The 22518-nt window shown below is 44.0% G+C and overlaps 1 protein-coding gene across 3 annotated transcripts in view; it reads right to left on the bottom strand.

The window, feature by feature from the left end:
* Nucleotides 1–9203: 9203 nt before the first annotated feature.
* The window catches only part of GULP1 (GULP PTB domain containing engulfment adaptor 1), a 223697-nt gene continuing 210382 nt past the window's right edge, over nucleotides 9204–22518 (bottom strand). For all 3 annotated transcript variants that reach the window (XM_056861479.1, XM_056861484.1, XM_056861481.1), the window contains one exon: nucleotides 9204–9216. The gene's annotated coding sequence lies outside the window, so the exon portion shown is untranslated. The remainder of the gene's footprint in view (nucleotides 9217–22518) is intronic.

Raw genomic sequence — 22518 nt, 5'->3', positions numbered from 1 at the left:
CTGGATGGAGATATGGGAAGCATGCACAGACCTCTTCATTTCTTGGGCAGTCTTGTGTGGTCCCCTAAACGTGCACTGGTGGGACAGGAAGAAACGGGGGAACCCTCCGTCTACGGGCACTGCTCCCACGTGGAGAAAGATTATTCTCTGCAGCTCGGCCTTTCCGAATGCAAACATTATCGTCTGAGGGGCAGATATCTAACACAGATAATAAGGAACGCAATATTTTATGCTGAGGACTTAATGTGGAGTCCAGCACAGCTGTTATGGCTCCTAAAACACAGCCAAATAAATGGATTAAGAGGATCAAGAATCAGTTGCCTGAAAAAAAAAGAAAAAAGAATGAAAGCTTTAGCTAGAAACTCATTTGGGAAACATGCATAGCTTGATCCTTGGGAATTGGAGATATAACCAGGGCGGAGTTCTGTTTGTTTGCAGCTAAAGTTTTAGCCAGTGATGAATCAGATAACTTGGAACATCGGACCAAACGGCTGTTTTAAAGAATGCATATCTTCCATGTGTGACCTTGTATTCTTCTAAGCTGTGTTTTTTTTCTTTATAAGGTGCACCCTATAAAAATAGGAATACTTATTTATTTAAATTTGTATACCCCTCCTTTCAAGCATGGTATAGTGGTTACAGAGCCAGCGTGGTATAATTGTTAAGAGCGGTGGACTCTAATCTGGAGAACTGGGTAGGTTTCCCCGCTCCTCCAAATGAAGCCAGCTGGGGGTCCTTGGGCTAGTCACTGTTCTCTCCAAACTCTCTCAGCCCCACCTACCTCACAAGGTGCCTGTTGTGGGGAGGAGAAGGGAAGGTGATTGTAAGCCAGTTTGAGACTGTAAGACAGAGAAAATCAGGGGATAAAAACCAACACTGCTTCTCTAGCGCGAAATAGTGAGTAGTATTCAGACTTTCCTTTGCCCCACATATGATAAAAAGTAAGATTTCATCATAATGATTAAAAACTTTCAGGAACGTAAGTGGTCCCAAGTGTTTATCTCATGCAGTACAACTCTTATGCTGAATAATTTCATTGTACCACGATTACTATTGGAATGGTAATGATCTTTTCTGAGGGGATTCCATAGGAGGTATTGTGAGGTCATTTTGTTTGCTATGACTTTAAATTGGGATTAGGCCTCAGGTGTTAGGAAGGGGGTTCCTTGGGGTTTCGTTGTACTTTGTATGTTATTTAGGGTTGCCAACCTCCAGGTACTAATGCCAACAATTTTGAGGCTATATATTTACAGTATGTGGTAATATACCCACCAGCATCACATATTACCAACAACACATGTATTTATTTCTTTTACACATAGAATTTATGAACAAAGACACATTCTCAGCACTTCCTATAAAAGGTAAGTATAATAGTATTGCATCATAATCAATTTGTCCTTTATGATGTATTTCTTTTTCTTTTGCAGCAGCTGATTAGTTGAAGGAGAAAACGATCGTTTCAAGGCACAGGGGCCGATTCTTCTTCAGTTCTTCAATCATACGTCCTATGCAATTTATTTCTCATCATCCAAAGTTTCAGGTTTCAATTGAATAACCATTTATGGATATGATGTACAATAAGTCCCCACACGATCCCAATGGGATCGTTACCAGAGTGGACTGATTCCTGTTACTTACCCTGTGTGGGGACTTATTGTACATCATATCCATAAATGGTTATTCAATTGAAACCTGAAACTTTGGATGATGAGAAATAAATTGCATAGGACGTATGATTGAAGAACTGAAGAAGAATCGGCCCCTGTGCCTTGAAACGATCGTTTTCTCCTTCAACTAATCAGCTGCTGCAAAAGAAAAAGAAATACATCATAAAGGACAAATTGATTATGATGCAATACTATTATACTTACCTTTTATAGGAAGTGCTGAGAATGTGTCTTTGTTCATAAATTCTATGTGTAAAAGAAATAAATACATGTGTTGTTGGTAATATGTGATGCTGGTGGGTATATTACCACATACTGTAAATATATAGCCTCAAAATTGTTGGCATTAGTTACAGCTATTCCTATACTGAATTTCCCATCTTAAGATAGGTGTATAGAGGTGTCTTATTTGTTTCCAACCTCCAGGTACTAGCTGGAGATCTCCCACTATTACAGCTAGGGTTGCCAGGTCCCTTTTCGCCACTAGTGTGATGTTTTTAGGGTGGAGCCTGAGGAGGGAGGGGTTTGGGGAGAAAAGGGACTCCAATGCCATAGAGTCCAATTGCCAAAGCGACCATTTTCTCCAGGGGAACTGATCTCTATTGGCTGGAGATCAGTTGTAATAGCAGGAGATCTCCACCTACTACCTGGAGGTTGTCTACCCTAACTAACCCCTACATCAGGAAAGAGTTAAAGCATAAAGCTTGCTGTGATGAGAATCAGGTGAATGACACTTCTACTTTAGTATATACACTGGCTTGCATCCAACACAAGCTGTCCAAACAAAGGCTGATTTTAAATTAAACTTAGTGTAGGCTGAAGGCTGCTTGTAGGACGTGTCTTCAGATGTTCAGTACATAACCATAATATAGATAACATTCACACTGTTTGCAAATAAATCTAAAACAAGGTCTGTGCAATTATAATACTGTGATTTACAGTACAATCCTAAATGGAGATACACCCTTCTAAGCCAACTGATTTAAATGGATTTAGAAGGGTGTAAGTCTGTTTAGGATCGCACTGTTAGTAAGCGTACAGCTACGATTCTGCTAATCTACAATTCTGCAGAGGTATTTCTTATAAACATATGCCTCAAGCCTAGACTAGCCCTAGCTTGCCAGAGCATGGATGCTAAGCAGGGTTGATCATGGTTAGTACTTGGAAAGGAGACCACCAAGGAAGTCCAGGGTTGCAGAGGAAGGCAACGGCAAACCACCTCTGTTCGTCTCTTGCCTCGAAAACTTTACAGGGTCGCCATAAGTCACCTGCAACTTGAAGGCACTTAATTATGCCCTGACTGGGATGGTCCAGGCTAGCCTGATCTTGTTAGATCTTGGAAGCTAAGCAGGGTCGGCCCTGGATAGTACTTGGATGGGAGACCACCAAGGAAGTCTAGGGCTGAGCTGGAGATCTCCTGCTATTACAACTGACCTCCAGCCGATAGAGATCCGTTCACCTGGAGAAAATGGCTGCTTTGGCAATTGGACTCTATGACATTGAAGTCCCTCCCCTCCCCAAACCCTTCCCTCCTCAGGCTCTGCCCCCAAAACCTCCCGCCAGTGACAAAGAGGGACCAGGCGGTTGGATTGTTGGATTGTGAGGGCTGTTATGCCCAAATCCCTGTTAAATTAGCAGAGTGCACAAAGGCTGTCGTGTGCAGAGAAGCCCATCCAAACCTCTGTGTGTGCCAGGAACAAAATTGCTAGGAGACTTTTGTCTATTTAACGAATATACTTCATTTATTGCAGGAAATCCAGTTCTGGATAGGATAGAGAAAAGTATAGTTGCCTATCTATTCTAACTAGCTAAGATGGAGGGAGATCCAGGACACGTGTCCTTCCCACATGGTGGCAAGATGGAGAAGAGTGCCAGTGTGTGTGAGGAGGTGGGGAAGAAAAACAGGAAGGAAGGAAGTTTCCTTAAGAGTAGCAATCTACATATCAAAGGGATAGGTCAGAGCAGTAGAGAAAGGATGCCCCAGTATCTTGTCCCCTCTATCTCTCTGACTCACTAGTCTTGTCACTTCCAACAGTGGCAACCCTAGTCAGGGTCAAGGCTGAGAGTGTGTGACTGGCCCAAGGTCACCCAGCAAGCTTCCATGGCAAAGTGAGGATTCCAACCTGGGTTTCCCAAATCCTAATCCAACACCTTAACCACCACACCACACTGGCTCTCTACAGTACATAGAAGGTAAGAAAAAAAGATGAATCCCTACTACTTCTTGTAAGATTATGCAATCAGGAAGTGATCCTTCACAGGGATTATGATTATTAATAGCCCACTTTTTCAACGTTACATTGATTTAGCACTGAAGTAACTGACTGGCTCAAACTGAGACCAGCCCAACCGCTTTTAAATGAAACATGCGCTATATGACTAGATATTTTATGGCAGTGACGGAATAATATATATCCTAGCAGCGGCTTATTTATCATAGTTGATAGAAGTAAGCCAAAATATTCAGCTTGGATCACGAGAAGAATGGGATGGGAGAATCTGAGGGCGATGCAGTTGCGTTTGCTTAAGGGATTTCATTGTGACCTTTCTAGTTATAAAGGGACGGGCCTAAAACTGGGCAGAAAGCCCTAGCAGACTCATGCCAATATAATGACAAAGAGTCAATTTTTAGATTTCCTCCGGGTATACTTGAAGCTGCCTTATCCTGAATCAGACCATTGGGTTATTTGGTGCTCTGCTGACCTGGATGTGGACCCTCTAGCAATCACCTCCAAAAATCTGGTTTATCCAGAATTAGGATTGCCAGGTCCCTCTTCGCCACCAGCGGGAGGTTTTTGGGGCGGAGCCTGAGGAGGGCAGGGTTTGGGAAGGGGAGGGACTTCAATGCCATAGAGCCCAATTACCAAAGTGGCCATTTTCTCCAGGGGAACTGATCTCTATCGGCTGGAGGTCAGTTGTAATAGCAGGAGTTCTCCAGCTAGTACCTGGAGGTTGGCAACCATACCAGAAGTGGTTTAGGGTTGCCAGGTCCCTCTTTGCCATTGGCGGAAGGTTTTTGGGGCAGACGCTCTAGCACACTACCCCCCAAACTCTATGGAAATCACAGAGTTTTCAGAGGAGATCACTAGAGCATCTGTGTCACTTCCGGGTCGTATCGGCCCAACCCCAGGAAGCTCCCACCAGTTGCCAGCAAGGACTTGTCAACCCTAGGGCCCAAAGAAAAAACTGCATACAATGTAAGGAAGCAGATTTTTAAAAATGTTTCACACACCTAAGAGATAAAGTGCAAGAACAAAAAAAAAACCCCCAAATCAAAACAGCTTTTGGAAAGTCTGGATTAAGGCTTTATTAACTCTGGGAGGACAGCGTTTTATCCTTAAGGTGTGTGTAACATTTAGAAAATCCCACTTGCCTTCAGAAACCAAAATGGGTCAAACAGCCCATACGAAAGGGACCTACCGAATTGAAGCCTCTGAGCTGTCTTCAAGGGCAGCCCCATGTTTAAGAATGTTACAGTGTAGATTGGATCTTTAAAGGAAGATTGGATCTTTAAACTTTTGAATTACAAAGAGTCCGCTAGATTGACTGCTCTTTACGAGGATAAAAACTTGGATAAATATGACTCAACATGGATGCCATTTCAAAATTATATCAACTTAAAATATGGTTTGAAAATATGATTGGACTACACAAATTTATGAGTCTTAAGACAAATTTTATTTAGGTATTGGTTTATTATGACAGTTTTTTCTATTCACAATTGTTTTAATATAGAGTAATTCATAAAATGCGTGATATAATCGAGACAGATAAATATCAACCAGAATAAGCTTGGGAAGTCAACATAAATTGAGAAGATACGACTATTCTTTGTATAGTTTGAAAGTCTCAGTGGAGAAATTTGACATTTAGTATCTCAATTGTAACTTAATTTTTTTCTTTTGTGTTTCCTCTATTATTGTTTCTTAATAAAGTTAAATAATAAAAAAAGAATATTACAGTGTGTGTGTTGTGTTAAGTGCCGTCAAGTCATTTCCAACTCATGGCGACTCTATGAATCAATGTCCTCCAAAGTGTCCTATCCTTAACAGCCTTGCTCAGATCCTTGCATATTGAGGGCCGTGGCTTCCTTTATCTAGTCAATCCATCTCTTGTTGGCTCTTCCTCTTTTCCTGCTGCCTTCAACTTTTCCCAGCATGATTGTCTTTTCCAGTGACTCTTGTCTTCTCATATGTCCAAAGTTATGACAGCCTCAGTTTAGTCATTTTAGCTTCTAGGGTCAGTTCAGGCTTTATTTGATCTTGAACTCACTGATTTGGTTTTTTTTGGCAGTCCAGGGTATCCGTATCACTCTCCTCCAACACCACATTTCAAAGGAATCTACTCTCTTCCTATCAGCTTTCTTCATTGTCCAGCTCTCACACCCATACATAGTAATAGGGAATACGATGGCATGAATTAACCTGATCTTGGTTGCCAGTTAGGCAACTGAACCGAACAAACAGCCGAATTTTCCCCGATTCGGGGGTTTTCAGTTCGGATGGAACCGAACTCAAAAAAAGGCGGGGAAAGAGCGCACCGAATTTGGCGAGTTCCGGAGATCGGTGGACGCTAGTCTGGTGAACTGGGTTGGTTTCCCCACTCCTACACATGAAGCCAGCTGGGTGACCTTGAGCTAGTCACACCACTCTTAGAACTCTCTCAGCCCCACATACCTCACAAGGTGTCTGTTGTGTGGAGGGGAAGGGAAGATGATTGTAAGCCGGTTTGATTCTTCCTTAAGTGGTAGAGAAAGTCGGCATATAAAAACCAACTCTAATTCTTTTTAGAAAGTGGGCAGAGCCAGGGCATGAGATTTGCCATGCAATTTTTTTAAAAAAATGTTTTTTTTTCAGGTGGTGGCTGGAGAGCTCCTGCTATTACAACTGATCTCCAGCTAACAGAGATCAGTTCACCTGGAGAAAATGGCCGCTTTGGCAACTGGACTCTATGGCACTGAAGTCCCTCCCCTCTCCAAACCCCACCCTCAGGCTCTGCCCCTCCCAAATCTCCAGGTATTTCCCAACCCTACATGGTGGACTGCCACAAAATGGCTGCCACAGGAGGCTAAGCCAGACAATAATTGGCTGCCACAGCTTACCTCCAATCACACAGTGCTGTGGTGGATCCCTGGCGGCTGCCCCACCTCAGCATATGCTGACACCACTGCCTGCATCCGAAGCTCCATTGAAGCCATTAGGAGGCTAAAAGGCAGAAGGCAAAGAGGGTCCGTGTGTGGTTCATAGGCTTGTAAAATTCAGTAAATTTTGGGTTTGGGTTTATTCGGCCTGATTTTGTTCTGGTAAACTTGAAATAACCTATACCGTTAAATATGGTATTTGGCTTTATTTCCAGGTTTACCAAAAAATTCAGTTGAATTGAAGTCTATGGGGATTTTTTTCAAAGCTCCTGTGGAAGCATTTTTGGAGGTATGTGTGTGTGTTAAGTGCCGTCAAGTCGCCTCCGACTCATGGATACCCTATGAATGAAAGTCCTCCAAAATGTCCTATCTTTGACAGCCTTGCTCAGATCTTGCAAATTGAGGGCTGTGGCTTCCTTTATTGAGTCAATCCATCTCTTGTTGGGTCTTCCTCTTTTCCTGCTGCCCACAACTTTTCCTAGCATGATTGTCTTTCCCAGTGTCTTTCCCAGTGTCTTTCCCAGTGACTGTCTTGTTGTCTCATAATGTGATCAAAATACAATAGCCTCAGTTTAGTCATTTTAGCTTCTAGGGTCAGTTCAGGCTTGATTTGATCTACGTATAACCCACTGATTTGTTTTTTTGGTGGTCCACAGTATCCATAATAGTCTCCTCCAACACCACATTTCAAAGGAAACTATTTTCTTCCTATCATCTTTCTTCACTGTCCAGCTTTCACACCCATACATGGTAATAGATAATACAATGGCATGAATTAATTTAGTCTTGGTGACCAGTGACACATCCTTACACTGAAAAATCATTTTTGGAGGTAGAGTTTCCAAATTTTCAGGATAGCTTCAAGGGACTCTCCTTGCATGAACCCCAAAGTTTGGTGAAGACTGGGTCAAGGGATCTGATTTTATGGGGTCCCGATAGGGTTGCTAGTACCTGGAGGTTGGCAACCCTATCAAATGATAAAAGCTAGGGTTTTCAGGATGCAGGAAAATAGGCTTCCCAAGAGTACAAATCACTCTATAATAGAAACTTGTCACACCCTGGTCCCACAGATAAACTTTCTGATGGAATAGGCCTTTTCCATCTCTAGCCTTCTGGCTCAAGGAGCCAGTGTTTTCAAAAACTATGCCCTCCAATGATTAATTTATTTGGCCAGTGACCTGTTTGTAGAGCAACGATTCTCCAGGCATATTTACTGTGGTAATATAATATCCCGAGTCCTTAAAAGTAGGCATTTCTAAGGGAGGGTTAAGCAAGAGATATTGGTTTACACAGTTGCTGAACATCGTGCAAATATTTCCCCACGCCCCAGCTGCAATGATAGAGGAAAAAGTCTCCCCTCTTTTCTGGGTCAGTAGCACAGGATCTTAGCCATCCTATTAACCCATTTTTTCTTTGACTCATAAAGAGCTTGGCTTACGTTTCTAGCAAATGTGCTGTTTACATTTGGTCTGGCATGCTTACCCTTTCTGTAGCTATATCCCCAAGAATGTTTTCAGTGTACTGCGCGTTGTAAAGACCGCAGGTTTTTTTGCAACCAAAAATGAACAAGGGTAAAATAGATTAAAGAAAATAGATAAAGGTGAATTAAAGGAGAAGGGAAAAGGTCTTTTCTTTCTGCAGTTTTCGACACACAGATTATAAGAAAATGCATGAATTCATTGCAGAAATCCTGTACCACAGGGGTGTTTAACTCAATTGTTACAACGGCCAGATATGACTAGGGTTGCAAGGTCCCTCTTCACCACTGGTGGGAGATTTTTGGGGTGGAGCCTGAGGAGGGCGGGGTTTGAGGAGGGGAGGGTCTTCAATGCCATAGAGTCCAATGGCCAAAGCGGCCATTTTTCTCCAGGTAATCTGAGTATCGACTGAAGATCAGTTGAATTAGCAGGAGATCTCCTGCTACTACCTGGCAGTTGGCAACCCTACATAGAGTCCAATTGCCAAAGCGGCCATTTTCTCCAGGGGAATTGATCTCTATCGGCTGGAGATCAGTTGAAATAGCAGGAGATCTCCAGCTTGTACTGGGAGGTTGGCAACCCTAGGTATGACATAAATGTCACTTGGTCAGGTCGGGCCATGCCTCTCCAGCCCAGATTGAGAGTGGCGGGGGGTGGCTGCCTCGACTGGCTCGCGGGCTGGATAAGAGCTCTCAAGGGGCTGGATCCGACCCTCGGGCCTAATGTTTGACACCCCTGCTGTACCATGTACTGGAAAAGAAAACAAAACAAAAGAAAAGGAACCTCAATAACAAATTATTGCAAAATTTTCCTTCATAGTTCTTCTGATAAAGAATTGCATGCATGTCCACATTCTAAAGTCTTCTGCTGTTCCTTTGTGAGCCTCCTAAAACAAAATATATATGGCCAGACAGAAATTATTTCAAATGAAATATGGCCAGCAGTCTAGGATAGTTTCCCTGAGTCTCCTTCTCTGAATGTAAATTTAAAGGAAACCTATTGTAAAGTGATGCTGTTCTGGTACCTCGGCTGAGAAAAAAATTATAGCGTAAACAGTGGTGAAAGCAGTATAAGAATGGAGAATACATTTGCGCATGATGGCTCAGGCCCTGCTTAAAATATTATTTTAAATAATATTTTCCTAACAGGATAGCCATGTTCATTAGAGCATGCTGAACGAAAAACCAAGGATTCGATATATTTTCATTACTCTTTGTAACACCGGAGGAGAATATACTTTCCAGTATTGCATGGATACATGAACTTTGCAATGCTGCCAAGATGTACGAGCTATTGCAATAAGTCAATTATTGGGGACAAATGACAAATTCCTTTACACAACACGAGGGGCTATTAATCAAGCAATCAAACGCAATGGCTCTTGACCAAGGAGGATACTTCCAAATGTGAATTAAATCAATATTCCAGCATCTGGGTCCAACTTAAAGTGTTACATTTAGCCTCTAATAACTGGGTCCTTTGCTAGCCAGGGGTAAAATGGCACCAAGGAATGAAGAAGAGGAAGAGTTGGTTTTTATACTCCAATTTTCTATACCTTTAAGGAGTCTCAAACCAGCTTACAATCAGCTTCCCTTACGCTCCTCACAGCAAACACCTTGTGAGGTAGGTGAGGCTGAGAGAGTTTGGAGAGAACTGTGACTGGCCCAAGGCACCCAGAAGGCTTCATCTGGAGGAGTGGGGAATCGAACCCAGTTGACCAGATTAGAGTTCTCCAGCCATGTGGAGGAGAACTGGGTTTGACTCCCCACTCCTGCAGATGAGCAGAGGAGGCTAATCTGGTAAAATGGGTTGGTTCCCCCAGCTGGGTGACCTGAGTTAGTCACAATTCTCTTAGAGCTCTCTCAGCCCCACCTACCTCACAGGGTTTCTGTTGTTGGGAGGGGAAGGGAAGGTGATTTTAAGCCGGTCTGAGTCTCCCTTAAGTGGTAGAGAAAGTCGGCATATACCAACGCTGCTGCTGCTGCTGCTTCTTCTTCTTTTACTACTGCTAACAGCCCATTTCACAGGAAAGGCTGAGGGAAATTCAACAGCGAACAGAATACAATAACATCCTCCAGAGAGTATGCAAGGATGATATGATATTGCAAGGATGGCCAGAAACAAAAGACCATGTTCCAAAAGAAATAACATCTTGCTTCCGGATAAGCTTTGTATACAGAACGGCATCATCTTCAGAGGAGAAAGGGCAGTGATACCGGAAGCTCTTAGGTAGGGTTGCCAGCTCTGGGTTGGGAAATACCTGCAGATGCTGGGGGTGGAGCCTGCATAGGGCGGGGTTTGGGGAGGGGAGGGACTTCAGTGCCATAGAGTCCAATTGCCAAAATGGCCATTTTCTCCAAAGGAACTGATCTCTGTTGACTGGAGATCAGCTGTAATAGCGGGAGATCTCCAGCCACCACCTGGAGGTTGGCAACCCTATTCTTAGGAGAGAAACCATGCACAACGTACACTCAACTGGGAATTGAAAAATGTCTGTCATGGTTCAGGGAAGCCATTTATTGGCCAGGAATGAGCAATTAAAGTCTTTCTTGGAGAAAAGTGATGTGTGTAGATCTTGGGAAGATCATCAACCTAAATAAATATTAGTACAGCATGACATTCCAGAGAAATACCTCATTATCGTAGACTACTTTTTCAAATTTTTAGGAGGTGAACTACTTACCAGATATTTTAGCCAGAACCATGATACCCAAGATAAAAGCATATTTTGCATGCTATGGGATACCAGATGCAGTCTGCTCCAGCAATACAGCCCAGTGTGAAGGGAAGGAATCCCAGAAATTCAGTAAGGAGTTGGATTTTAATCACATTACATCTTTACCTGGATATCTTCAAAGGAATGGCAAAGCTGAGTCAGCCGTAAAAACAGTTAAGGAACCCTTAAGAAAAGCAAGCACTGAGGGGGCAGACCCATAGCTAGCACTCCTAGATCATAGAGACACTCCATCTCAAGGTCCAAACCCAAATCTAGCACAATGATTGTTGAGCAGAAGAACCAAGACCCCTTTACCCACAAGTGGAAGATGACTATAGCCAGAGTTTACTGGGAAATCCCGCTGTGAACTGAGGAGACAGTACCAACAAAGACAGGCCTTATATTACAAACAGTCAGCCAGAGAGCCTCATGACCTATTTCATTTATTTATTTTATTCAATTTATACCTGCCCTTTCCCATCCCAGGATGGGAACCAGGAAATACAGTACATATTCAGCCATTAACAAAACAAGATGGCTCAAAGTAATACAGCCAGTAAACCACTGGGCATATACTACCTCCAGGCAGTAGCTGGAGATCTCCTGCTATTACAACTGATCCCCAGCTGATAGAGATCAGTTCACCTGGAGAAAATGGCTGCTTTGGCAATTGGACTCTATGGCCTTGAAGCCCCTCCCCTCCCCAAACCCCGCCCTCCTCAGGCTCCGCCCCAAAAACCTCCCACCAGTGGCAAAGAGGAACCTGGCAACCTTACTCATGGCTCATCTTCTGCATGGATCCGGTGACCCTGAAAGTGACCTTTCTAAGGGTTGGAGGAAACTGCAGTGTGGGGGTGGAACATGGGAAAACTTTGTGCCTTCTGTACCCACATGATAGGATGCTGCCCATTGTTATGTAGTAAGGTTGCCAACTCTGGATTAGGAAATACCTGGAGGGTTTGGAGGTAGAGTGTGGTTTTTTGTGGGGGAGGGACCCCCATCAGGGCCCAGTGCCATAGAGTCCATCCTCCAAAGCAGCTATGTTCTCTAGGGGATCTGATCTTTGTAGTCTGGGGATCAACTGTAATACCAGGAGATTTCCGGGCCCTACCTGGATGTTGGCAACCCTATTGCGTAGAAATACTGAAATTGCCAACTCTGAAAATGGAAACTGCTATGCAAGTTAGGGGAATGTACCCAGCTCCTTGGAATAAAAGCCCAGATAAACCTAAAATGCACTAATGACATTGGGAGTTCAAGATTTGTTTTCCCCCACCCTTTTTTAATAACGAAAAAAATGCCCATGATTCTCTTGCGGTTGCCACAAACATCACTATGTCCTTTTCCAGCTGATGTGATAAATAGCTATAAGTTGCCAGTTTCAAAGGGAGAAGTCCTCTCTTCAGCTATCCTGTCACACTCATATATAAGCTTGTCTAGTTTACACTTGGCCAGGATGGGTCTACTCAGCAACTTGCACCAAATGCTGGTGTGATACAGGTCTTAAGATCTGGACCTGGAAAAATCTGCTCCTCCCCCTCCGTTTCCCTCCCCAAATTTGTAACATCCAGTCTGATGAAGAGATTTGATGAGCTCCAAAGCTTGCCCCATGTTTTGTGTCGTTTTTGTCATCCCCAGTGAAAAGGGCATTTAATTGATTTACAGTGCATTCCTGAGCTCTAAGGGCGAAAGCCCTTAGGAGGCCAGGAAGGCGCTGCGACAGCATCCAGGGCCCCCATGCTGGCGTCTGGGCAACTTATGCTGGCGTTAATGGCCCGAACTCCAGTGGGAAGGCTCGGGCGCTGGCTTCTACTGGGGCAGCACCACCCCGGGATGCCAACGGGGCCTTCTGCTGGCGTCCGAACGCCGTCAAAGCCGTGCTGGCATCCCGGGAGGTGTCCCCAGGGCATTCTGGCATCCTGGGAGGCGTTCCCGGGGCGTTTTGGTGCCGGGCTGGGGGGGAGCCCCACCTTTTTTTGGGTGAGATCTCCCGGGCGAGATTTTTAATGGCGTGAGGAGGTTTTGGCAAGGCCTCTCAGGAATGCACTGCTAGTTTTTATTACTCACAGTCTTCATTGGAGTTTTAAAACTGTGACTTTTATGGGTTTCTTAATTGTTGTCTTTCCTGTGTGTGTGTTTTTTTTTTTTTTAATATAAGGTTTGGTTTATATTGTAAGCCGTCTTGAGTTCTGCAAGGGAGAAAGGTGAATGATAAATGTTTTAAATAAAAGAATAAAATATTACACGGATGTCGGTTCTTGTTCCGATTAGGTTCTGTCATTCTTGAAAGGATTAAGGTCAGTGGTAGAAATTTGCTGGCTCACTGCAAAACAAATGAATGGAGCACAGGAGGTTTTGCCTTGGAGTTGCTGCTCTCTAGATGCACATTCTCCCCATCGAAATTCTCAAAACTCTGCATGGGGGCTCATTTTTGAGTTTTGAGAATTCGGATGAGGAAAATGTGCATCTAGAGAGTGGCAAATCCAAGGCAAAACCTCCAATGCATAAATGGCTGAAGAGTTCTTTTCCTCTTGCAAAGAACATTCAAACCATCCTATTTTAAAAGAAGTTTTCCCTGGAATGTGTTCACAACATGATTCCAGGAACCTAATCAGAAATAAAACTAGGCCAAAAATTCTACTTGTTAGAAATACAATTCCCAAAAGATGTTCTTTTTCATTGTGATGGGAAGATTTATTTTGACAAGTATGAAACATAATCTGACTAAAAAGCTATTTACAGGGCGATCCATGTAAGCCCATTGACTTCAGTGGACTTTAGGGTTGCCAAGTCCCTCTTCACCACTGGTGTTCTGGTCTCTTAATAACATGCTGACTTTGAGTGTGTTCAGGTTCTGGTGCGACCTCTGTCAACTGCCCTCCTGTTTTCTTTTCCCCTCTGTCTCAAGGCATGTCTTTGGTGCAGTCTCTGGTTCTCCGTGTCTCTCAGCTGGACTGTTCTCCAGTATTTCTCCATTTCTGGCCACAGGTGGCTGAGACCTAGGGTTGCCAGTTTCAGATTGGAAAATACCTGGAGATTTTGGAGGCGGAACTTGAGTAGGGTGGGGTTTGGGGAGTGGTGGGACCTCAGCAGGGAATAGTGCTTTAGAGTCCACCTTCCAAAGTGGTCATTTATTCCAGGGGAACTGATCTCTGTCACCTGGAGATCAGTTGTAATCCCAGGAGATCTCCAGCCACCACCTGGAGGTTGGCAAACCCACTGAGACTCCCATCCTATCCCCTCATACTGATCTCTCAGCTGGTTGGTGGTGTGCCTCTTATCACAATCTGTGCCCTCACCAACCGCTTCTGTTGCTTTTCTTATGTGTCTTTGGTTCCTTCTCAGTACTCAGCTACTACCCTGTTGCAGCTGGTATACACATACAGTTGCCAGCTCTGGGTTGGGAAATACCTGGAGATTTGGGGGCCCCCCAAGGAGTTATGTTATATTAGAGTTGCCAACCTCCAAATGGGGCCTGGAGATCTCCCACAATTACAACTAATGTCCAGATGTCAGAGATCAATTCCCCCGGAGAAAATGACTGCTTTGGGTGGTGGTGGTGGAGGGTGGAGTCTATGGCATTATACCCTGCAGAGGTCCTTCCCCTTCCCAAACCCTGCCCTCCCCAGGCTCCAACCCCCAAATCTCCAGGTATTTCCCAACTTGAAGCTGGCAACTCTACCTAAGAGCTAGGGTTGCCAGATCCCTCTTTGCAATCAGCGGGAGGTTTTTTGGGCGGAGCCTGAGGAGGTGGGGTTTGGGGAGGGGAGGAACTTCAATGCCATAGAGTCCAATTGCCAAAGCCATTTTCTCCAGGTGAACTGATCTCTATCGCCTGGAGATCAGTGATAATAGCAGGAGATCTTCTGCTATTGCCTGGAGGTTGTTGGAGAAGGCAGCACGTGGCTCAATAGTAAAACTAAAGTAAACCCAAATTGGGTTATATGTATGAAAAGAACTGCAAGGGTGATTAATTCTAATCCAAAACAATATTAATACACCAACATCAAATAATTAGCATACATCAAATAATGCACAGGAGCTTGAGGGAGGTCATATAATCTGTGTTGGAATGCACACGTAAACCTCAAACTACAAACAAGGCGAATAAGGATACAATGTATACAATGTTACAATGTATAAGCCTCAAACAAACTAAAAAAAAATGGATACAGTAAAGAAAAGTTGAAACAAGCCTCACCAGGCTTATATACAGTGTATTTAAAGGTGGAAACAAAAGCCTCACCGGGCTGTTATTATAAAGAACAAATGAAATAATTGGTGCAAAAGCTCAAAGTCATAGTCCATAATTCAACACAAAGAAAACCTGAGCCGGTGGATGAACAGGTGGGTACAAAGCAAGGACGCTTTTCGAAATCCTTCATTAGCTTGCCAACCGTAATGGATTAAAGGAACCACCATTCATTCACTGAAGTTGCAATGAATCTAAATATAATAAACAGAGGCTTGTAGTAAAGAAATCATACTAGCTTAAAAAACAATGATGACCAAGTGGAATGCCAAAGCTTACCCACTGCTTTGTAAATTATTTTTCTCTTCCAAGAGGGAAACCCGGTGAGGCTTCAGCCCAGTGAGGCTTTTGCTTCCACCTTTAAATACATTGTATATAAGCCTGGTGAGGCTTGTTTCAACTTTTCTTTACTGTATCCATTTTTTTCAGTTTGTTTGAGGCTTATACATTGTAACATTGTATACATTGTATCCTTATTCGCCTTGTTTGTAGTTTGAGGTTTCCGTGTGCATTCCAACACAGATTATATGACCCCCCTCAAGCTCCTGTGCATTATTTGATGTATGCTAATTATTTGATGTTGGTGATTTAAAATTGTTTTGGTTTAGAATTAATGCAGTTCTTTTCATATATATATCCCAATTTAGGTTTACTTTAATTTTACTATTGAGCCACGTGCTGCCTTCTCCATCAGTCTCCACTAGTTCCAGCATAGGTTATCCTCTTTGTTTCTAATTGCCTGGAGGTTGGCAACCCTACTAAGAGCTGATTCTCTGGAGTGGCATCATAAATATTTTCCTAGATAAATAAATATATAGAACTCTCCTTTACTGTTAAAAAGCCTCATTTCTTAAATTAGCACCAATGAATTTCAGTCTCCAATAGGTTTTATCTTATTACAGACAGAGCCCCTGAAATATGGACACTCCAGAAAGAACTAAGAACAAGCAGAAACCATTAGCAAGCTATAAAAGTTATATCCCATGTTTTGCCAGGTAATAATGTACATATTGGCATTTCCAGCTATACACACCCTCATATATCCTGATATGGTATTTCTTGTAGGGTCACACAATTGTAAAGGGCATATAATTTTAAAATATATTTTAAGATTGCTATGCAACCCTGGAAGAAAAAGGCGGGTAAGCATCATTTGTCTTGGACGCTGGTTGGTTTCTACTGCTTCACAAAGGTAGTTAAACATACTCCTGTTTCTACAGAGTTTAGATTTGGCAACCATTAGAAGTCAGATACAGATTTAGAAGCTGTATGAAGACAGCCTCGAAGATCTGTTTGCTTTGGGCAGAAACAAGGTCTGCTGAATCCCTTTTGGGGAATTTGCCCCTAAAATGCTGCTCCTGAAGTTAGGTTTACTACTCGGGATTGGGAAATTCCTGGAAATTTTCTGAGGAGGGCAGGTTTTGCAGATGTGAGGGACCTCAGCAGAGTATAATGCCATCTAGTCCACACGTAAAGCAGTAGTGTTGCCAACCTCCTGGTATTAGCTGGAGATCTCCTGCTATTACAACTGATCTCCAGCCGTTAGAGATCAGTTCTCCTGGAGAAAATGGCTGCTTTGGCAATTGGACTCTATGGCATTGAAGTTCCTCCCCTCCTCAAACCCCGCCCTCCTCTGGCTCCGCCCAAAAAACCTCCCGCCGGTGGCGAAGAAGGACCTCTGGCAACACTACAAAGCAGCTATTTTCTCCGGGCAAACTTATCTCTGTTGGCTGAAGATCAATTGTAATTCTGGGAGATCGCCAGGCCCCACCTGGAAGCTGGCAATCCTGCCTGGGGCACAGAGGACTATGGAACGGTGTGAACAGTGACATCACATCCAAGCGTGACATCACAACTCCACTGAGTTTCCTCCCTTCCCTAAAACCTACCTTCCTCAGGCATTGCTCCCAAATCTGCAGGACTTTCCCAAGCTTGAGTTGGCAACCCTGGGAGGTTTATAGGGTGAAAGTGCTCTAGGATTGCTAACCTCCAAGTGGTGGCTGGAGGTCTCTTGCTCCTTACAACTAATTTTCCAGGGGATAGAGATCAGTTCCCCTGGAGAAAATGGCAGCCTTGAGTCCAAGTGAGAAAAGTGGACTATAAACAAACAAAGGGACAGCCTTAATAGCCCAGATTAGCCTGATCTTATCGGAGCTAAGCAAGGTCAGTATTTGGATGAGAGACCACCAAGGAAAAACAGGGCGATTATGCAGAGGAAGTCAATGGCAAACCACCTCTGCTAATCTCTTGCTGAGAAAACCCCATAAGGTGGGACTGATTGACAACCCTAACTTGTGTTCTGCTTTGCTTTGTTGGCACATATATGTATCATGCTGATTTATTGAAACGATCAATGCTGAAAACATTTTATGGAGGGATTTTAATGTTCAGAAACAGAAAAGGGGGAAAAATAGAGTCAACCCAACTTTGATTCACACAAGGGAGAATGGAAGGTCGATTTTTCTCTCAAAAAGTCAGAGGAGAGAAATTCAAAGTCATCCCTGACTGTAACATTGCCCCCAATTCATATTTTTAAACCACATATATATGGTTTCCCCCCCTCGTTATATCTTTAGGGTGACCAAATGAAAAAGAGTGAAAGGCATCCGTAGTTCTAATCATTGCATTGGAACATGGAAGTTTTGCACAAGAGGCAAACAAAATAAGTTGAACTTAGGGGGGGAAATATTTTTTCTGCCCAGCTATTGAAGATAAGGGAATTCTAGTATGCACTTTTATGTTCTTTCTCTCCATTTTTCTTCTTTTCTCACCTCCTTTTCTTAAAAAAACAAAACACCATGAAAAAATGGTATGACTTGACAGGGGTCAGGGTTAGGGTTGTGCATACCGATATATCCAGAAATAAGCCGAATACCCATGTTTACCGTTATGGGTATTCGGCTTATTTTGGGTTTACCAAAAAAAAAAATCAGGCCAAATAAACCCAAACTCGAAATTTACTTTTTTTTTTTTTTTTTTGCATAACCCTAGTCAGGGTAACACCCATTTGTGGGCCCCAATCCTTCAGTCAAAGACATGTTTTCAGGGTACCCAAATACCTTTAATGTAAAAATTCCTGTGCATATGTGTGTCATATGTGTGTCAGTCATATGTGTGTCAGATATACAAGTAAAGGATTTCATGCCACACCATTTTCATCCCTTGAAAGGGCTGCGCCTGTTGAATTTCTTCCTGGTGGAAAGCATCTCAGCTCCAAAAACAAAATGCTTCTACTATGGGAATAGGCACGACTACAATCAGTTAACTAGTTGCTAGACTGTAAATGACTAAATCCTTCAAACATTCATTCGATTCTAAAGGAACAATGCAAATTGCTCTCTTTTATAGAGCTTAGCTAACAGGAGAAAACCAAATGTTCAGAGTTTTTTTCCACACATAAGTCATGGTTGGTTTTGTCCAAAAGCAACTCTGGATTGATTCCCTTTGACTCACTTTTAAACGATTTAAAATTATAATGTAAGATTAGCTGGAAAACAAATGTTAATAAACAGAAAAAAGGCAAGCTCTGTAATTATAGGCAGCCTGTCTGGAAAAATTGCTAACACGAGAGGTTTATTTTCTTGCAAAAATCAGCTCTTTTGGTTACAGCTGTCAGAAACGATTGGCTTGAAATCACCCGACATAGAGACGTCAGGCATGCGATAATGTTACTTAGAACAAAAATGAAGAAAATCTAGTAAACCATTCATCAGGATGTTCGACTACCTTCTCCAATGATGTACTAGAAATAGGGAGAATGAGAGAAAGATGATACAACAATGGGATGCCGAGAGCCAATTCTATATATTGATTAATTCATTAAAATTTTATGCTGCCTTTCCACTCGATCAGGGACCCCAAGGTGGTACACATATAGGGTTGCCAGTTCTGGGTTGGGAAATATCTGGAGATTTGGGGGGCGGAGCCTGAGGAGGGCATGATTTGGGGAGGGGAGGGACTTCAATGCTATAGAGCCCAATTGCCTAAGCAGCCATTTTCTCCCGGTGAACTGATCTCTATTAGCTGGAGATCAGTTGAAACAGCAGGAGATCTCCAGCTAGTACCTGGAGGTTGGTAACCCTATGCACATAAGAGGTCGCCTCGCTCTACCTACACATTTCCCCCATGTTTTCTGGATGCTGTGGGGAGAGCGAGGTGACCTCTGAAGGTTGGGAAATGCATGCATAATCCAAACAAAGCCCCGAAGTAGTTGGGGGAGGGAGACTGCGAGGGAAACATCCCTGCATAAAAGTCCCTGATGAATATGCAGGTAGGGTTGCCAGGTCCCTCTTCACTACCGGCAGGACGTTTTTGGGATGGTGCCTGAGGAGGGCGGGGTTTGGGCAGGGGAGGGACTTCAGAGCCCTAGAGTTCAATTGGCAAAGTGGCCATTTTCTCAATTGTAATAGCAGGAGATATCCAGCTAGTACCTGGAGGTTGGCAACCCTATATCCAGGCCAGGGAATCTGGTATCCTGAAATCTTTGTAAAGGCCCCTCGCGAGGCGGAACGTCCGGTTCTAAACTGGAAGTGATGCGCGTGATATGCACGCGTGCATGCACATTTGCCCGCTGATCCTCAGGTGGTTGGCAGGCAGAGGGAGCAATTGCCAGGAGTTTGCCCACCACCAGCGGGCACCTGGCAACCCTATCTCTGCCTCTTGTGGACTAGGACTAGCCAAGGCAAGAAATAGCAATGGAAAGTCAGAAGACAAGGCTGGAAGGGGGTGCCACACCTGCCAGTCCTGCCCTGGACCTGGCAATAGGGAAAGGCCTTGTCCATAGGGTTGCCAACCTCCAGGTAGTAGCTGGAGATCTCCCGCTATTACAACTGATCTCCAGCCGATAGAGATCAGTTCACCTGGCCACTTTGGCCATTGGACTCTATGGCATTGAAGTCCCTCCCCTCCTCAGCCTTCGCCCCCCAAATCTCCAGGTATTTCCCAACCTGGAGCTGGTGACCCTACTTGTCCACCACCCAAGTGCTTCAGCATAGCAGTGTCCCACCTTCTTATCCTGTCCCAGACTGGAGAAGAGATCAGCCACCACCCACCGCTCAGCTGTCTTGGCACCATTCCATCCCCCACAGATGATCCCACAATGCCATGGGAGGGCTGGCTTGCTTTCCTCCTGCTCTGGAACAGACTGGTATGCTGTGAGACTGCCTAGGTGTGCTCTTCAAACACTTCCCAATAGGGTTTCCAGGTCCCTCTTCACCACCAGTGGGAGATTTTTTGGGTTCGAGCCTGAGGAGGTCAGGGTTTGGGGAGGGGTTTCAACACCATAGAGTCCAATGGCTAAAGTGGCCATTTTCTCCAGGGGAACTGATCTCTATCGGCTGGAGATCAGTTGTAATAGCGGGAGATCTCCAACTAATACCCGGAGGTTGGCAACCCTACTTCCCAGCACGGCAGTAGAAAACCAAGGTGTGCTAAAGATGTGGCCCCTTGTATCTAAGATGTCTCCAAAGAAAGGAGACCAATACAGATGATTTGTTTTTGTGAATTCTCTTAAAGGGACCATTTAGGAAAGTGAAATTCTACATGAAATCCAATGGTCCATTTTTTGTAGTGAAGGTTATGATGATAAATAAAGCAGAACCATACCACGGGGACTAGTAAATAAATGTCTGGGATGAAAATAAGAGGCGGGGGGGGGGAGCCTGATGGATTACAGAAAGCTGAATGCTGATATCTGAAATGGTACATAAAAGATGTACAGAGCCTTGGAAAACTTTTTCAGGTGAGACATTGCAGACAAGCTATTGTCCTCTGCCAAACAGGTCCATCTTATCTTATCTTATCTTATCTTATCTTATCTTATCTTATCTTATCTTATCTTATCTTATCTTATCTTATCTTATCTTATCTTATCTTATCTTACCGGAAAAACTTGAATAATCTTAAGCACTTGAATAATGGGTACTTATGAGAGCTCAGTGATTCCTTCCATGTAGTTTTCTGTTTATCAATCTTTTGCTCGTAGTAGGATTTTTTTGGATCCCTTTTGGAGAGTGTGTGGGGAGCAGCTCCAAAACTTGAAATGTTTTGAGGTGAAATCTTGGATGGAAGGCATTTCTGCACAGATACATTTCAGGCAGCCTGGCTGCTTGCATCCCCAAACCCTAAAGGAAAGATGGCTTCGCTCTAAATGGGGCAAGATGCCTGGGGAAAGAGACCACAGGGATGGGGACTGTGCAATAAGAACAAGAGTTGGTTTTTATATGCTGATTTTCACTGCTTTTAAGGAGTGTCAAACTGGCTAACAATCACCTTCCCTCCCTCTCCCCACAACAGACACCTTGGAGGCAGGTGGGGCCAAGAAAGTTCGGAGAGAACTGTGACTAGCCCAAAGGCACCCAGCAGGCTTCAGGTGGAGGAGTGAACCAAGCCGGTTCACCAGAGAAGAGTCCACCGCTCATGTGGAGGAGTGGGGAATCAAACCCAGTTCTTCAGATTAGAGTCCACCGCTCTTAACCACTACACCACGCTGGCTCTCTAGAGAAATTCTGTACTGAAGAGCAATATCCTGCTTACTTAGCACTACCAAGAATCCCCTCTATTCACCAATGGAAGTTCATCTGGGCCCAAATTAGACACAAGAGGATTTCCTCTTTCTTTGACATTAAAAGCAGCCATGGAGGATTTTGAGATGGGATTGGACCCAATGAGATGGAAGAGGGGTGTATAGTAGATCACCAGATTAGAGTCCACTGCTCATGTGGAGGAGCAGGGAATCAAACCTGGTTCTCCAGATTAGAGTCCACCGCTCTTAACAACTACACCACGCTGGCTCTGTAGAAGACCCCAATACACATATAATGCATGACGTAGTGTAATGCTCGTCTGAAGGAGGCAAAGCAGATCCCTTGACAGATCATTTCTGCAGAAGGAGAAGAAAGGGAATCCCTCAAACCCCCACTCATTCTCCCGAACTTGTTTTTGCTGAGTCTGAGAACTGAGGGATGAACATGGGGAACATGTGCCCCAGCATGAACCATGAGAAGCTCAAATCATTGTTGAAGAGATGGCTGTCATCGTCGTGGTGGGGGAATGCATCATCCTCTCCTGTGGCATTGCGCTCATCTCGGTAAATCCAGGGATGGGCCCTGGAACACTTGTGCTGGGACCGGGATGCCAGCGATTGCGTTCCTCGAAGACACGGCAGGCCCCCGGCTGGAACCAGTGGAAGCCATCGCATTATGTAAATAACGAGGAGCGGGTTGCCAACAGCTGTTTGACACAGCTCAGGGCCTAGTGAAAAG

This window comes from Euleptes europaea, chromosome 15 (genome assembly GCF_029931775.1).
Source record: "Euleptes europaea isolate rEulEur1 chromosome 15, rEulEur1.hap1, whole genome shotgun sequence".
Taxonomy (NCBI): domain Eukaryota; kingdom Metazoa; phylum Chordata; class Lepidosauria; order Squamata; family Sphaerodactylidae; genus Euleptes; species Euleptes europaea.
Note: the sequence above shows the minus strand (reverse complement) of the source record. Positions and strands in the feature narration are given on the sequence as shown.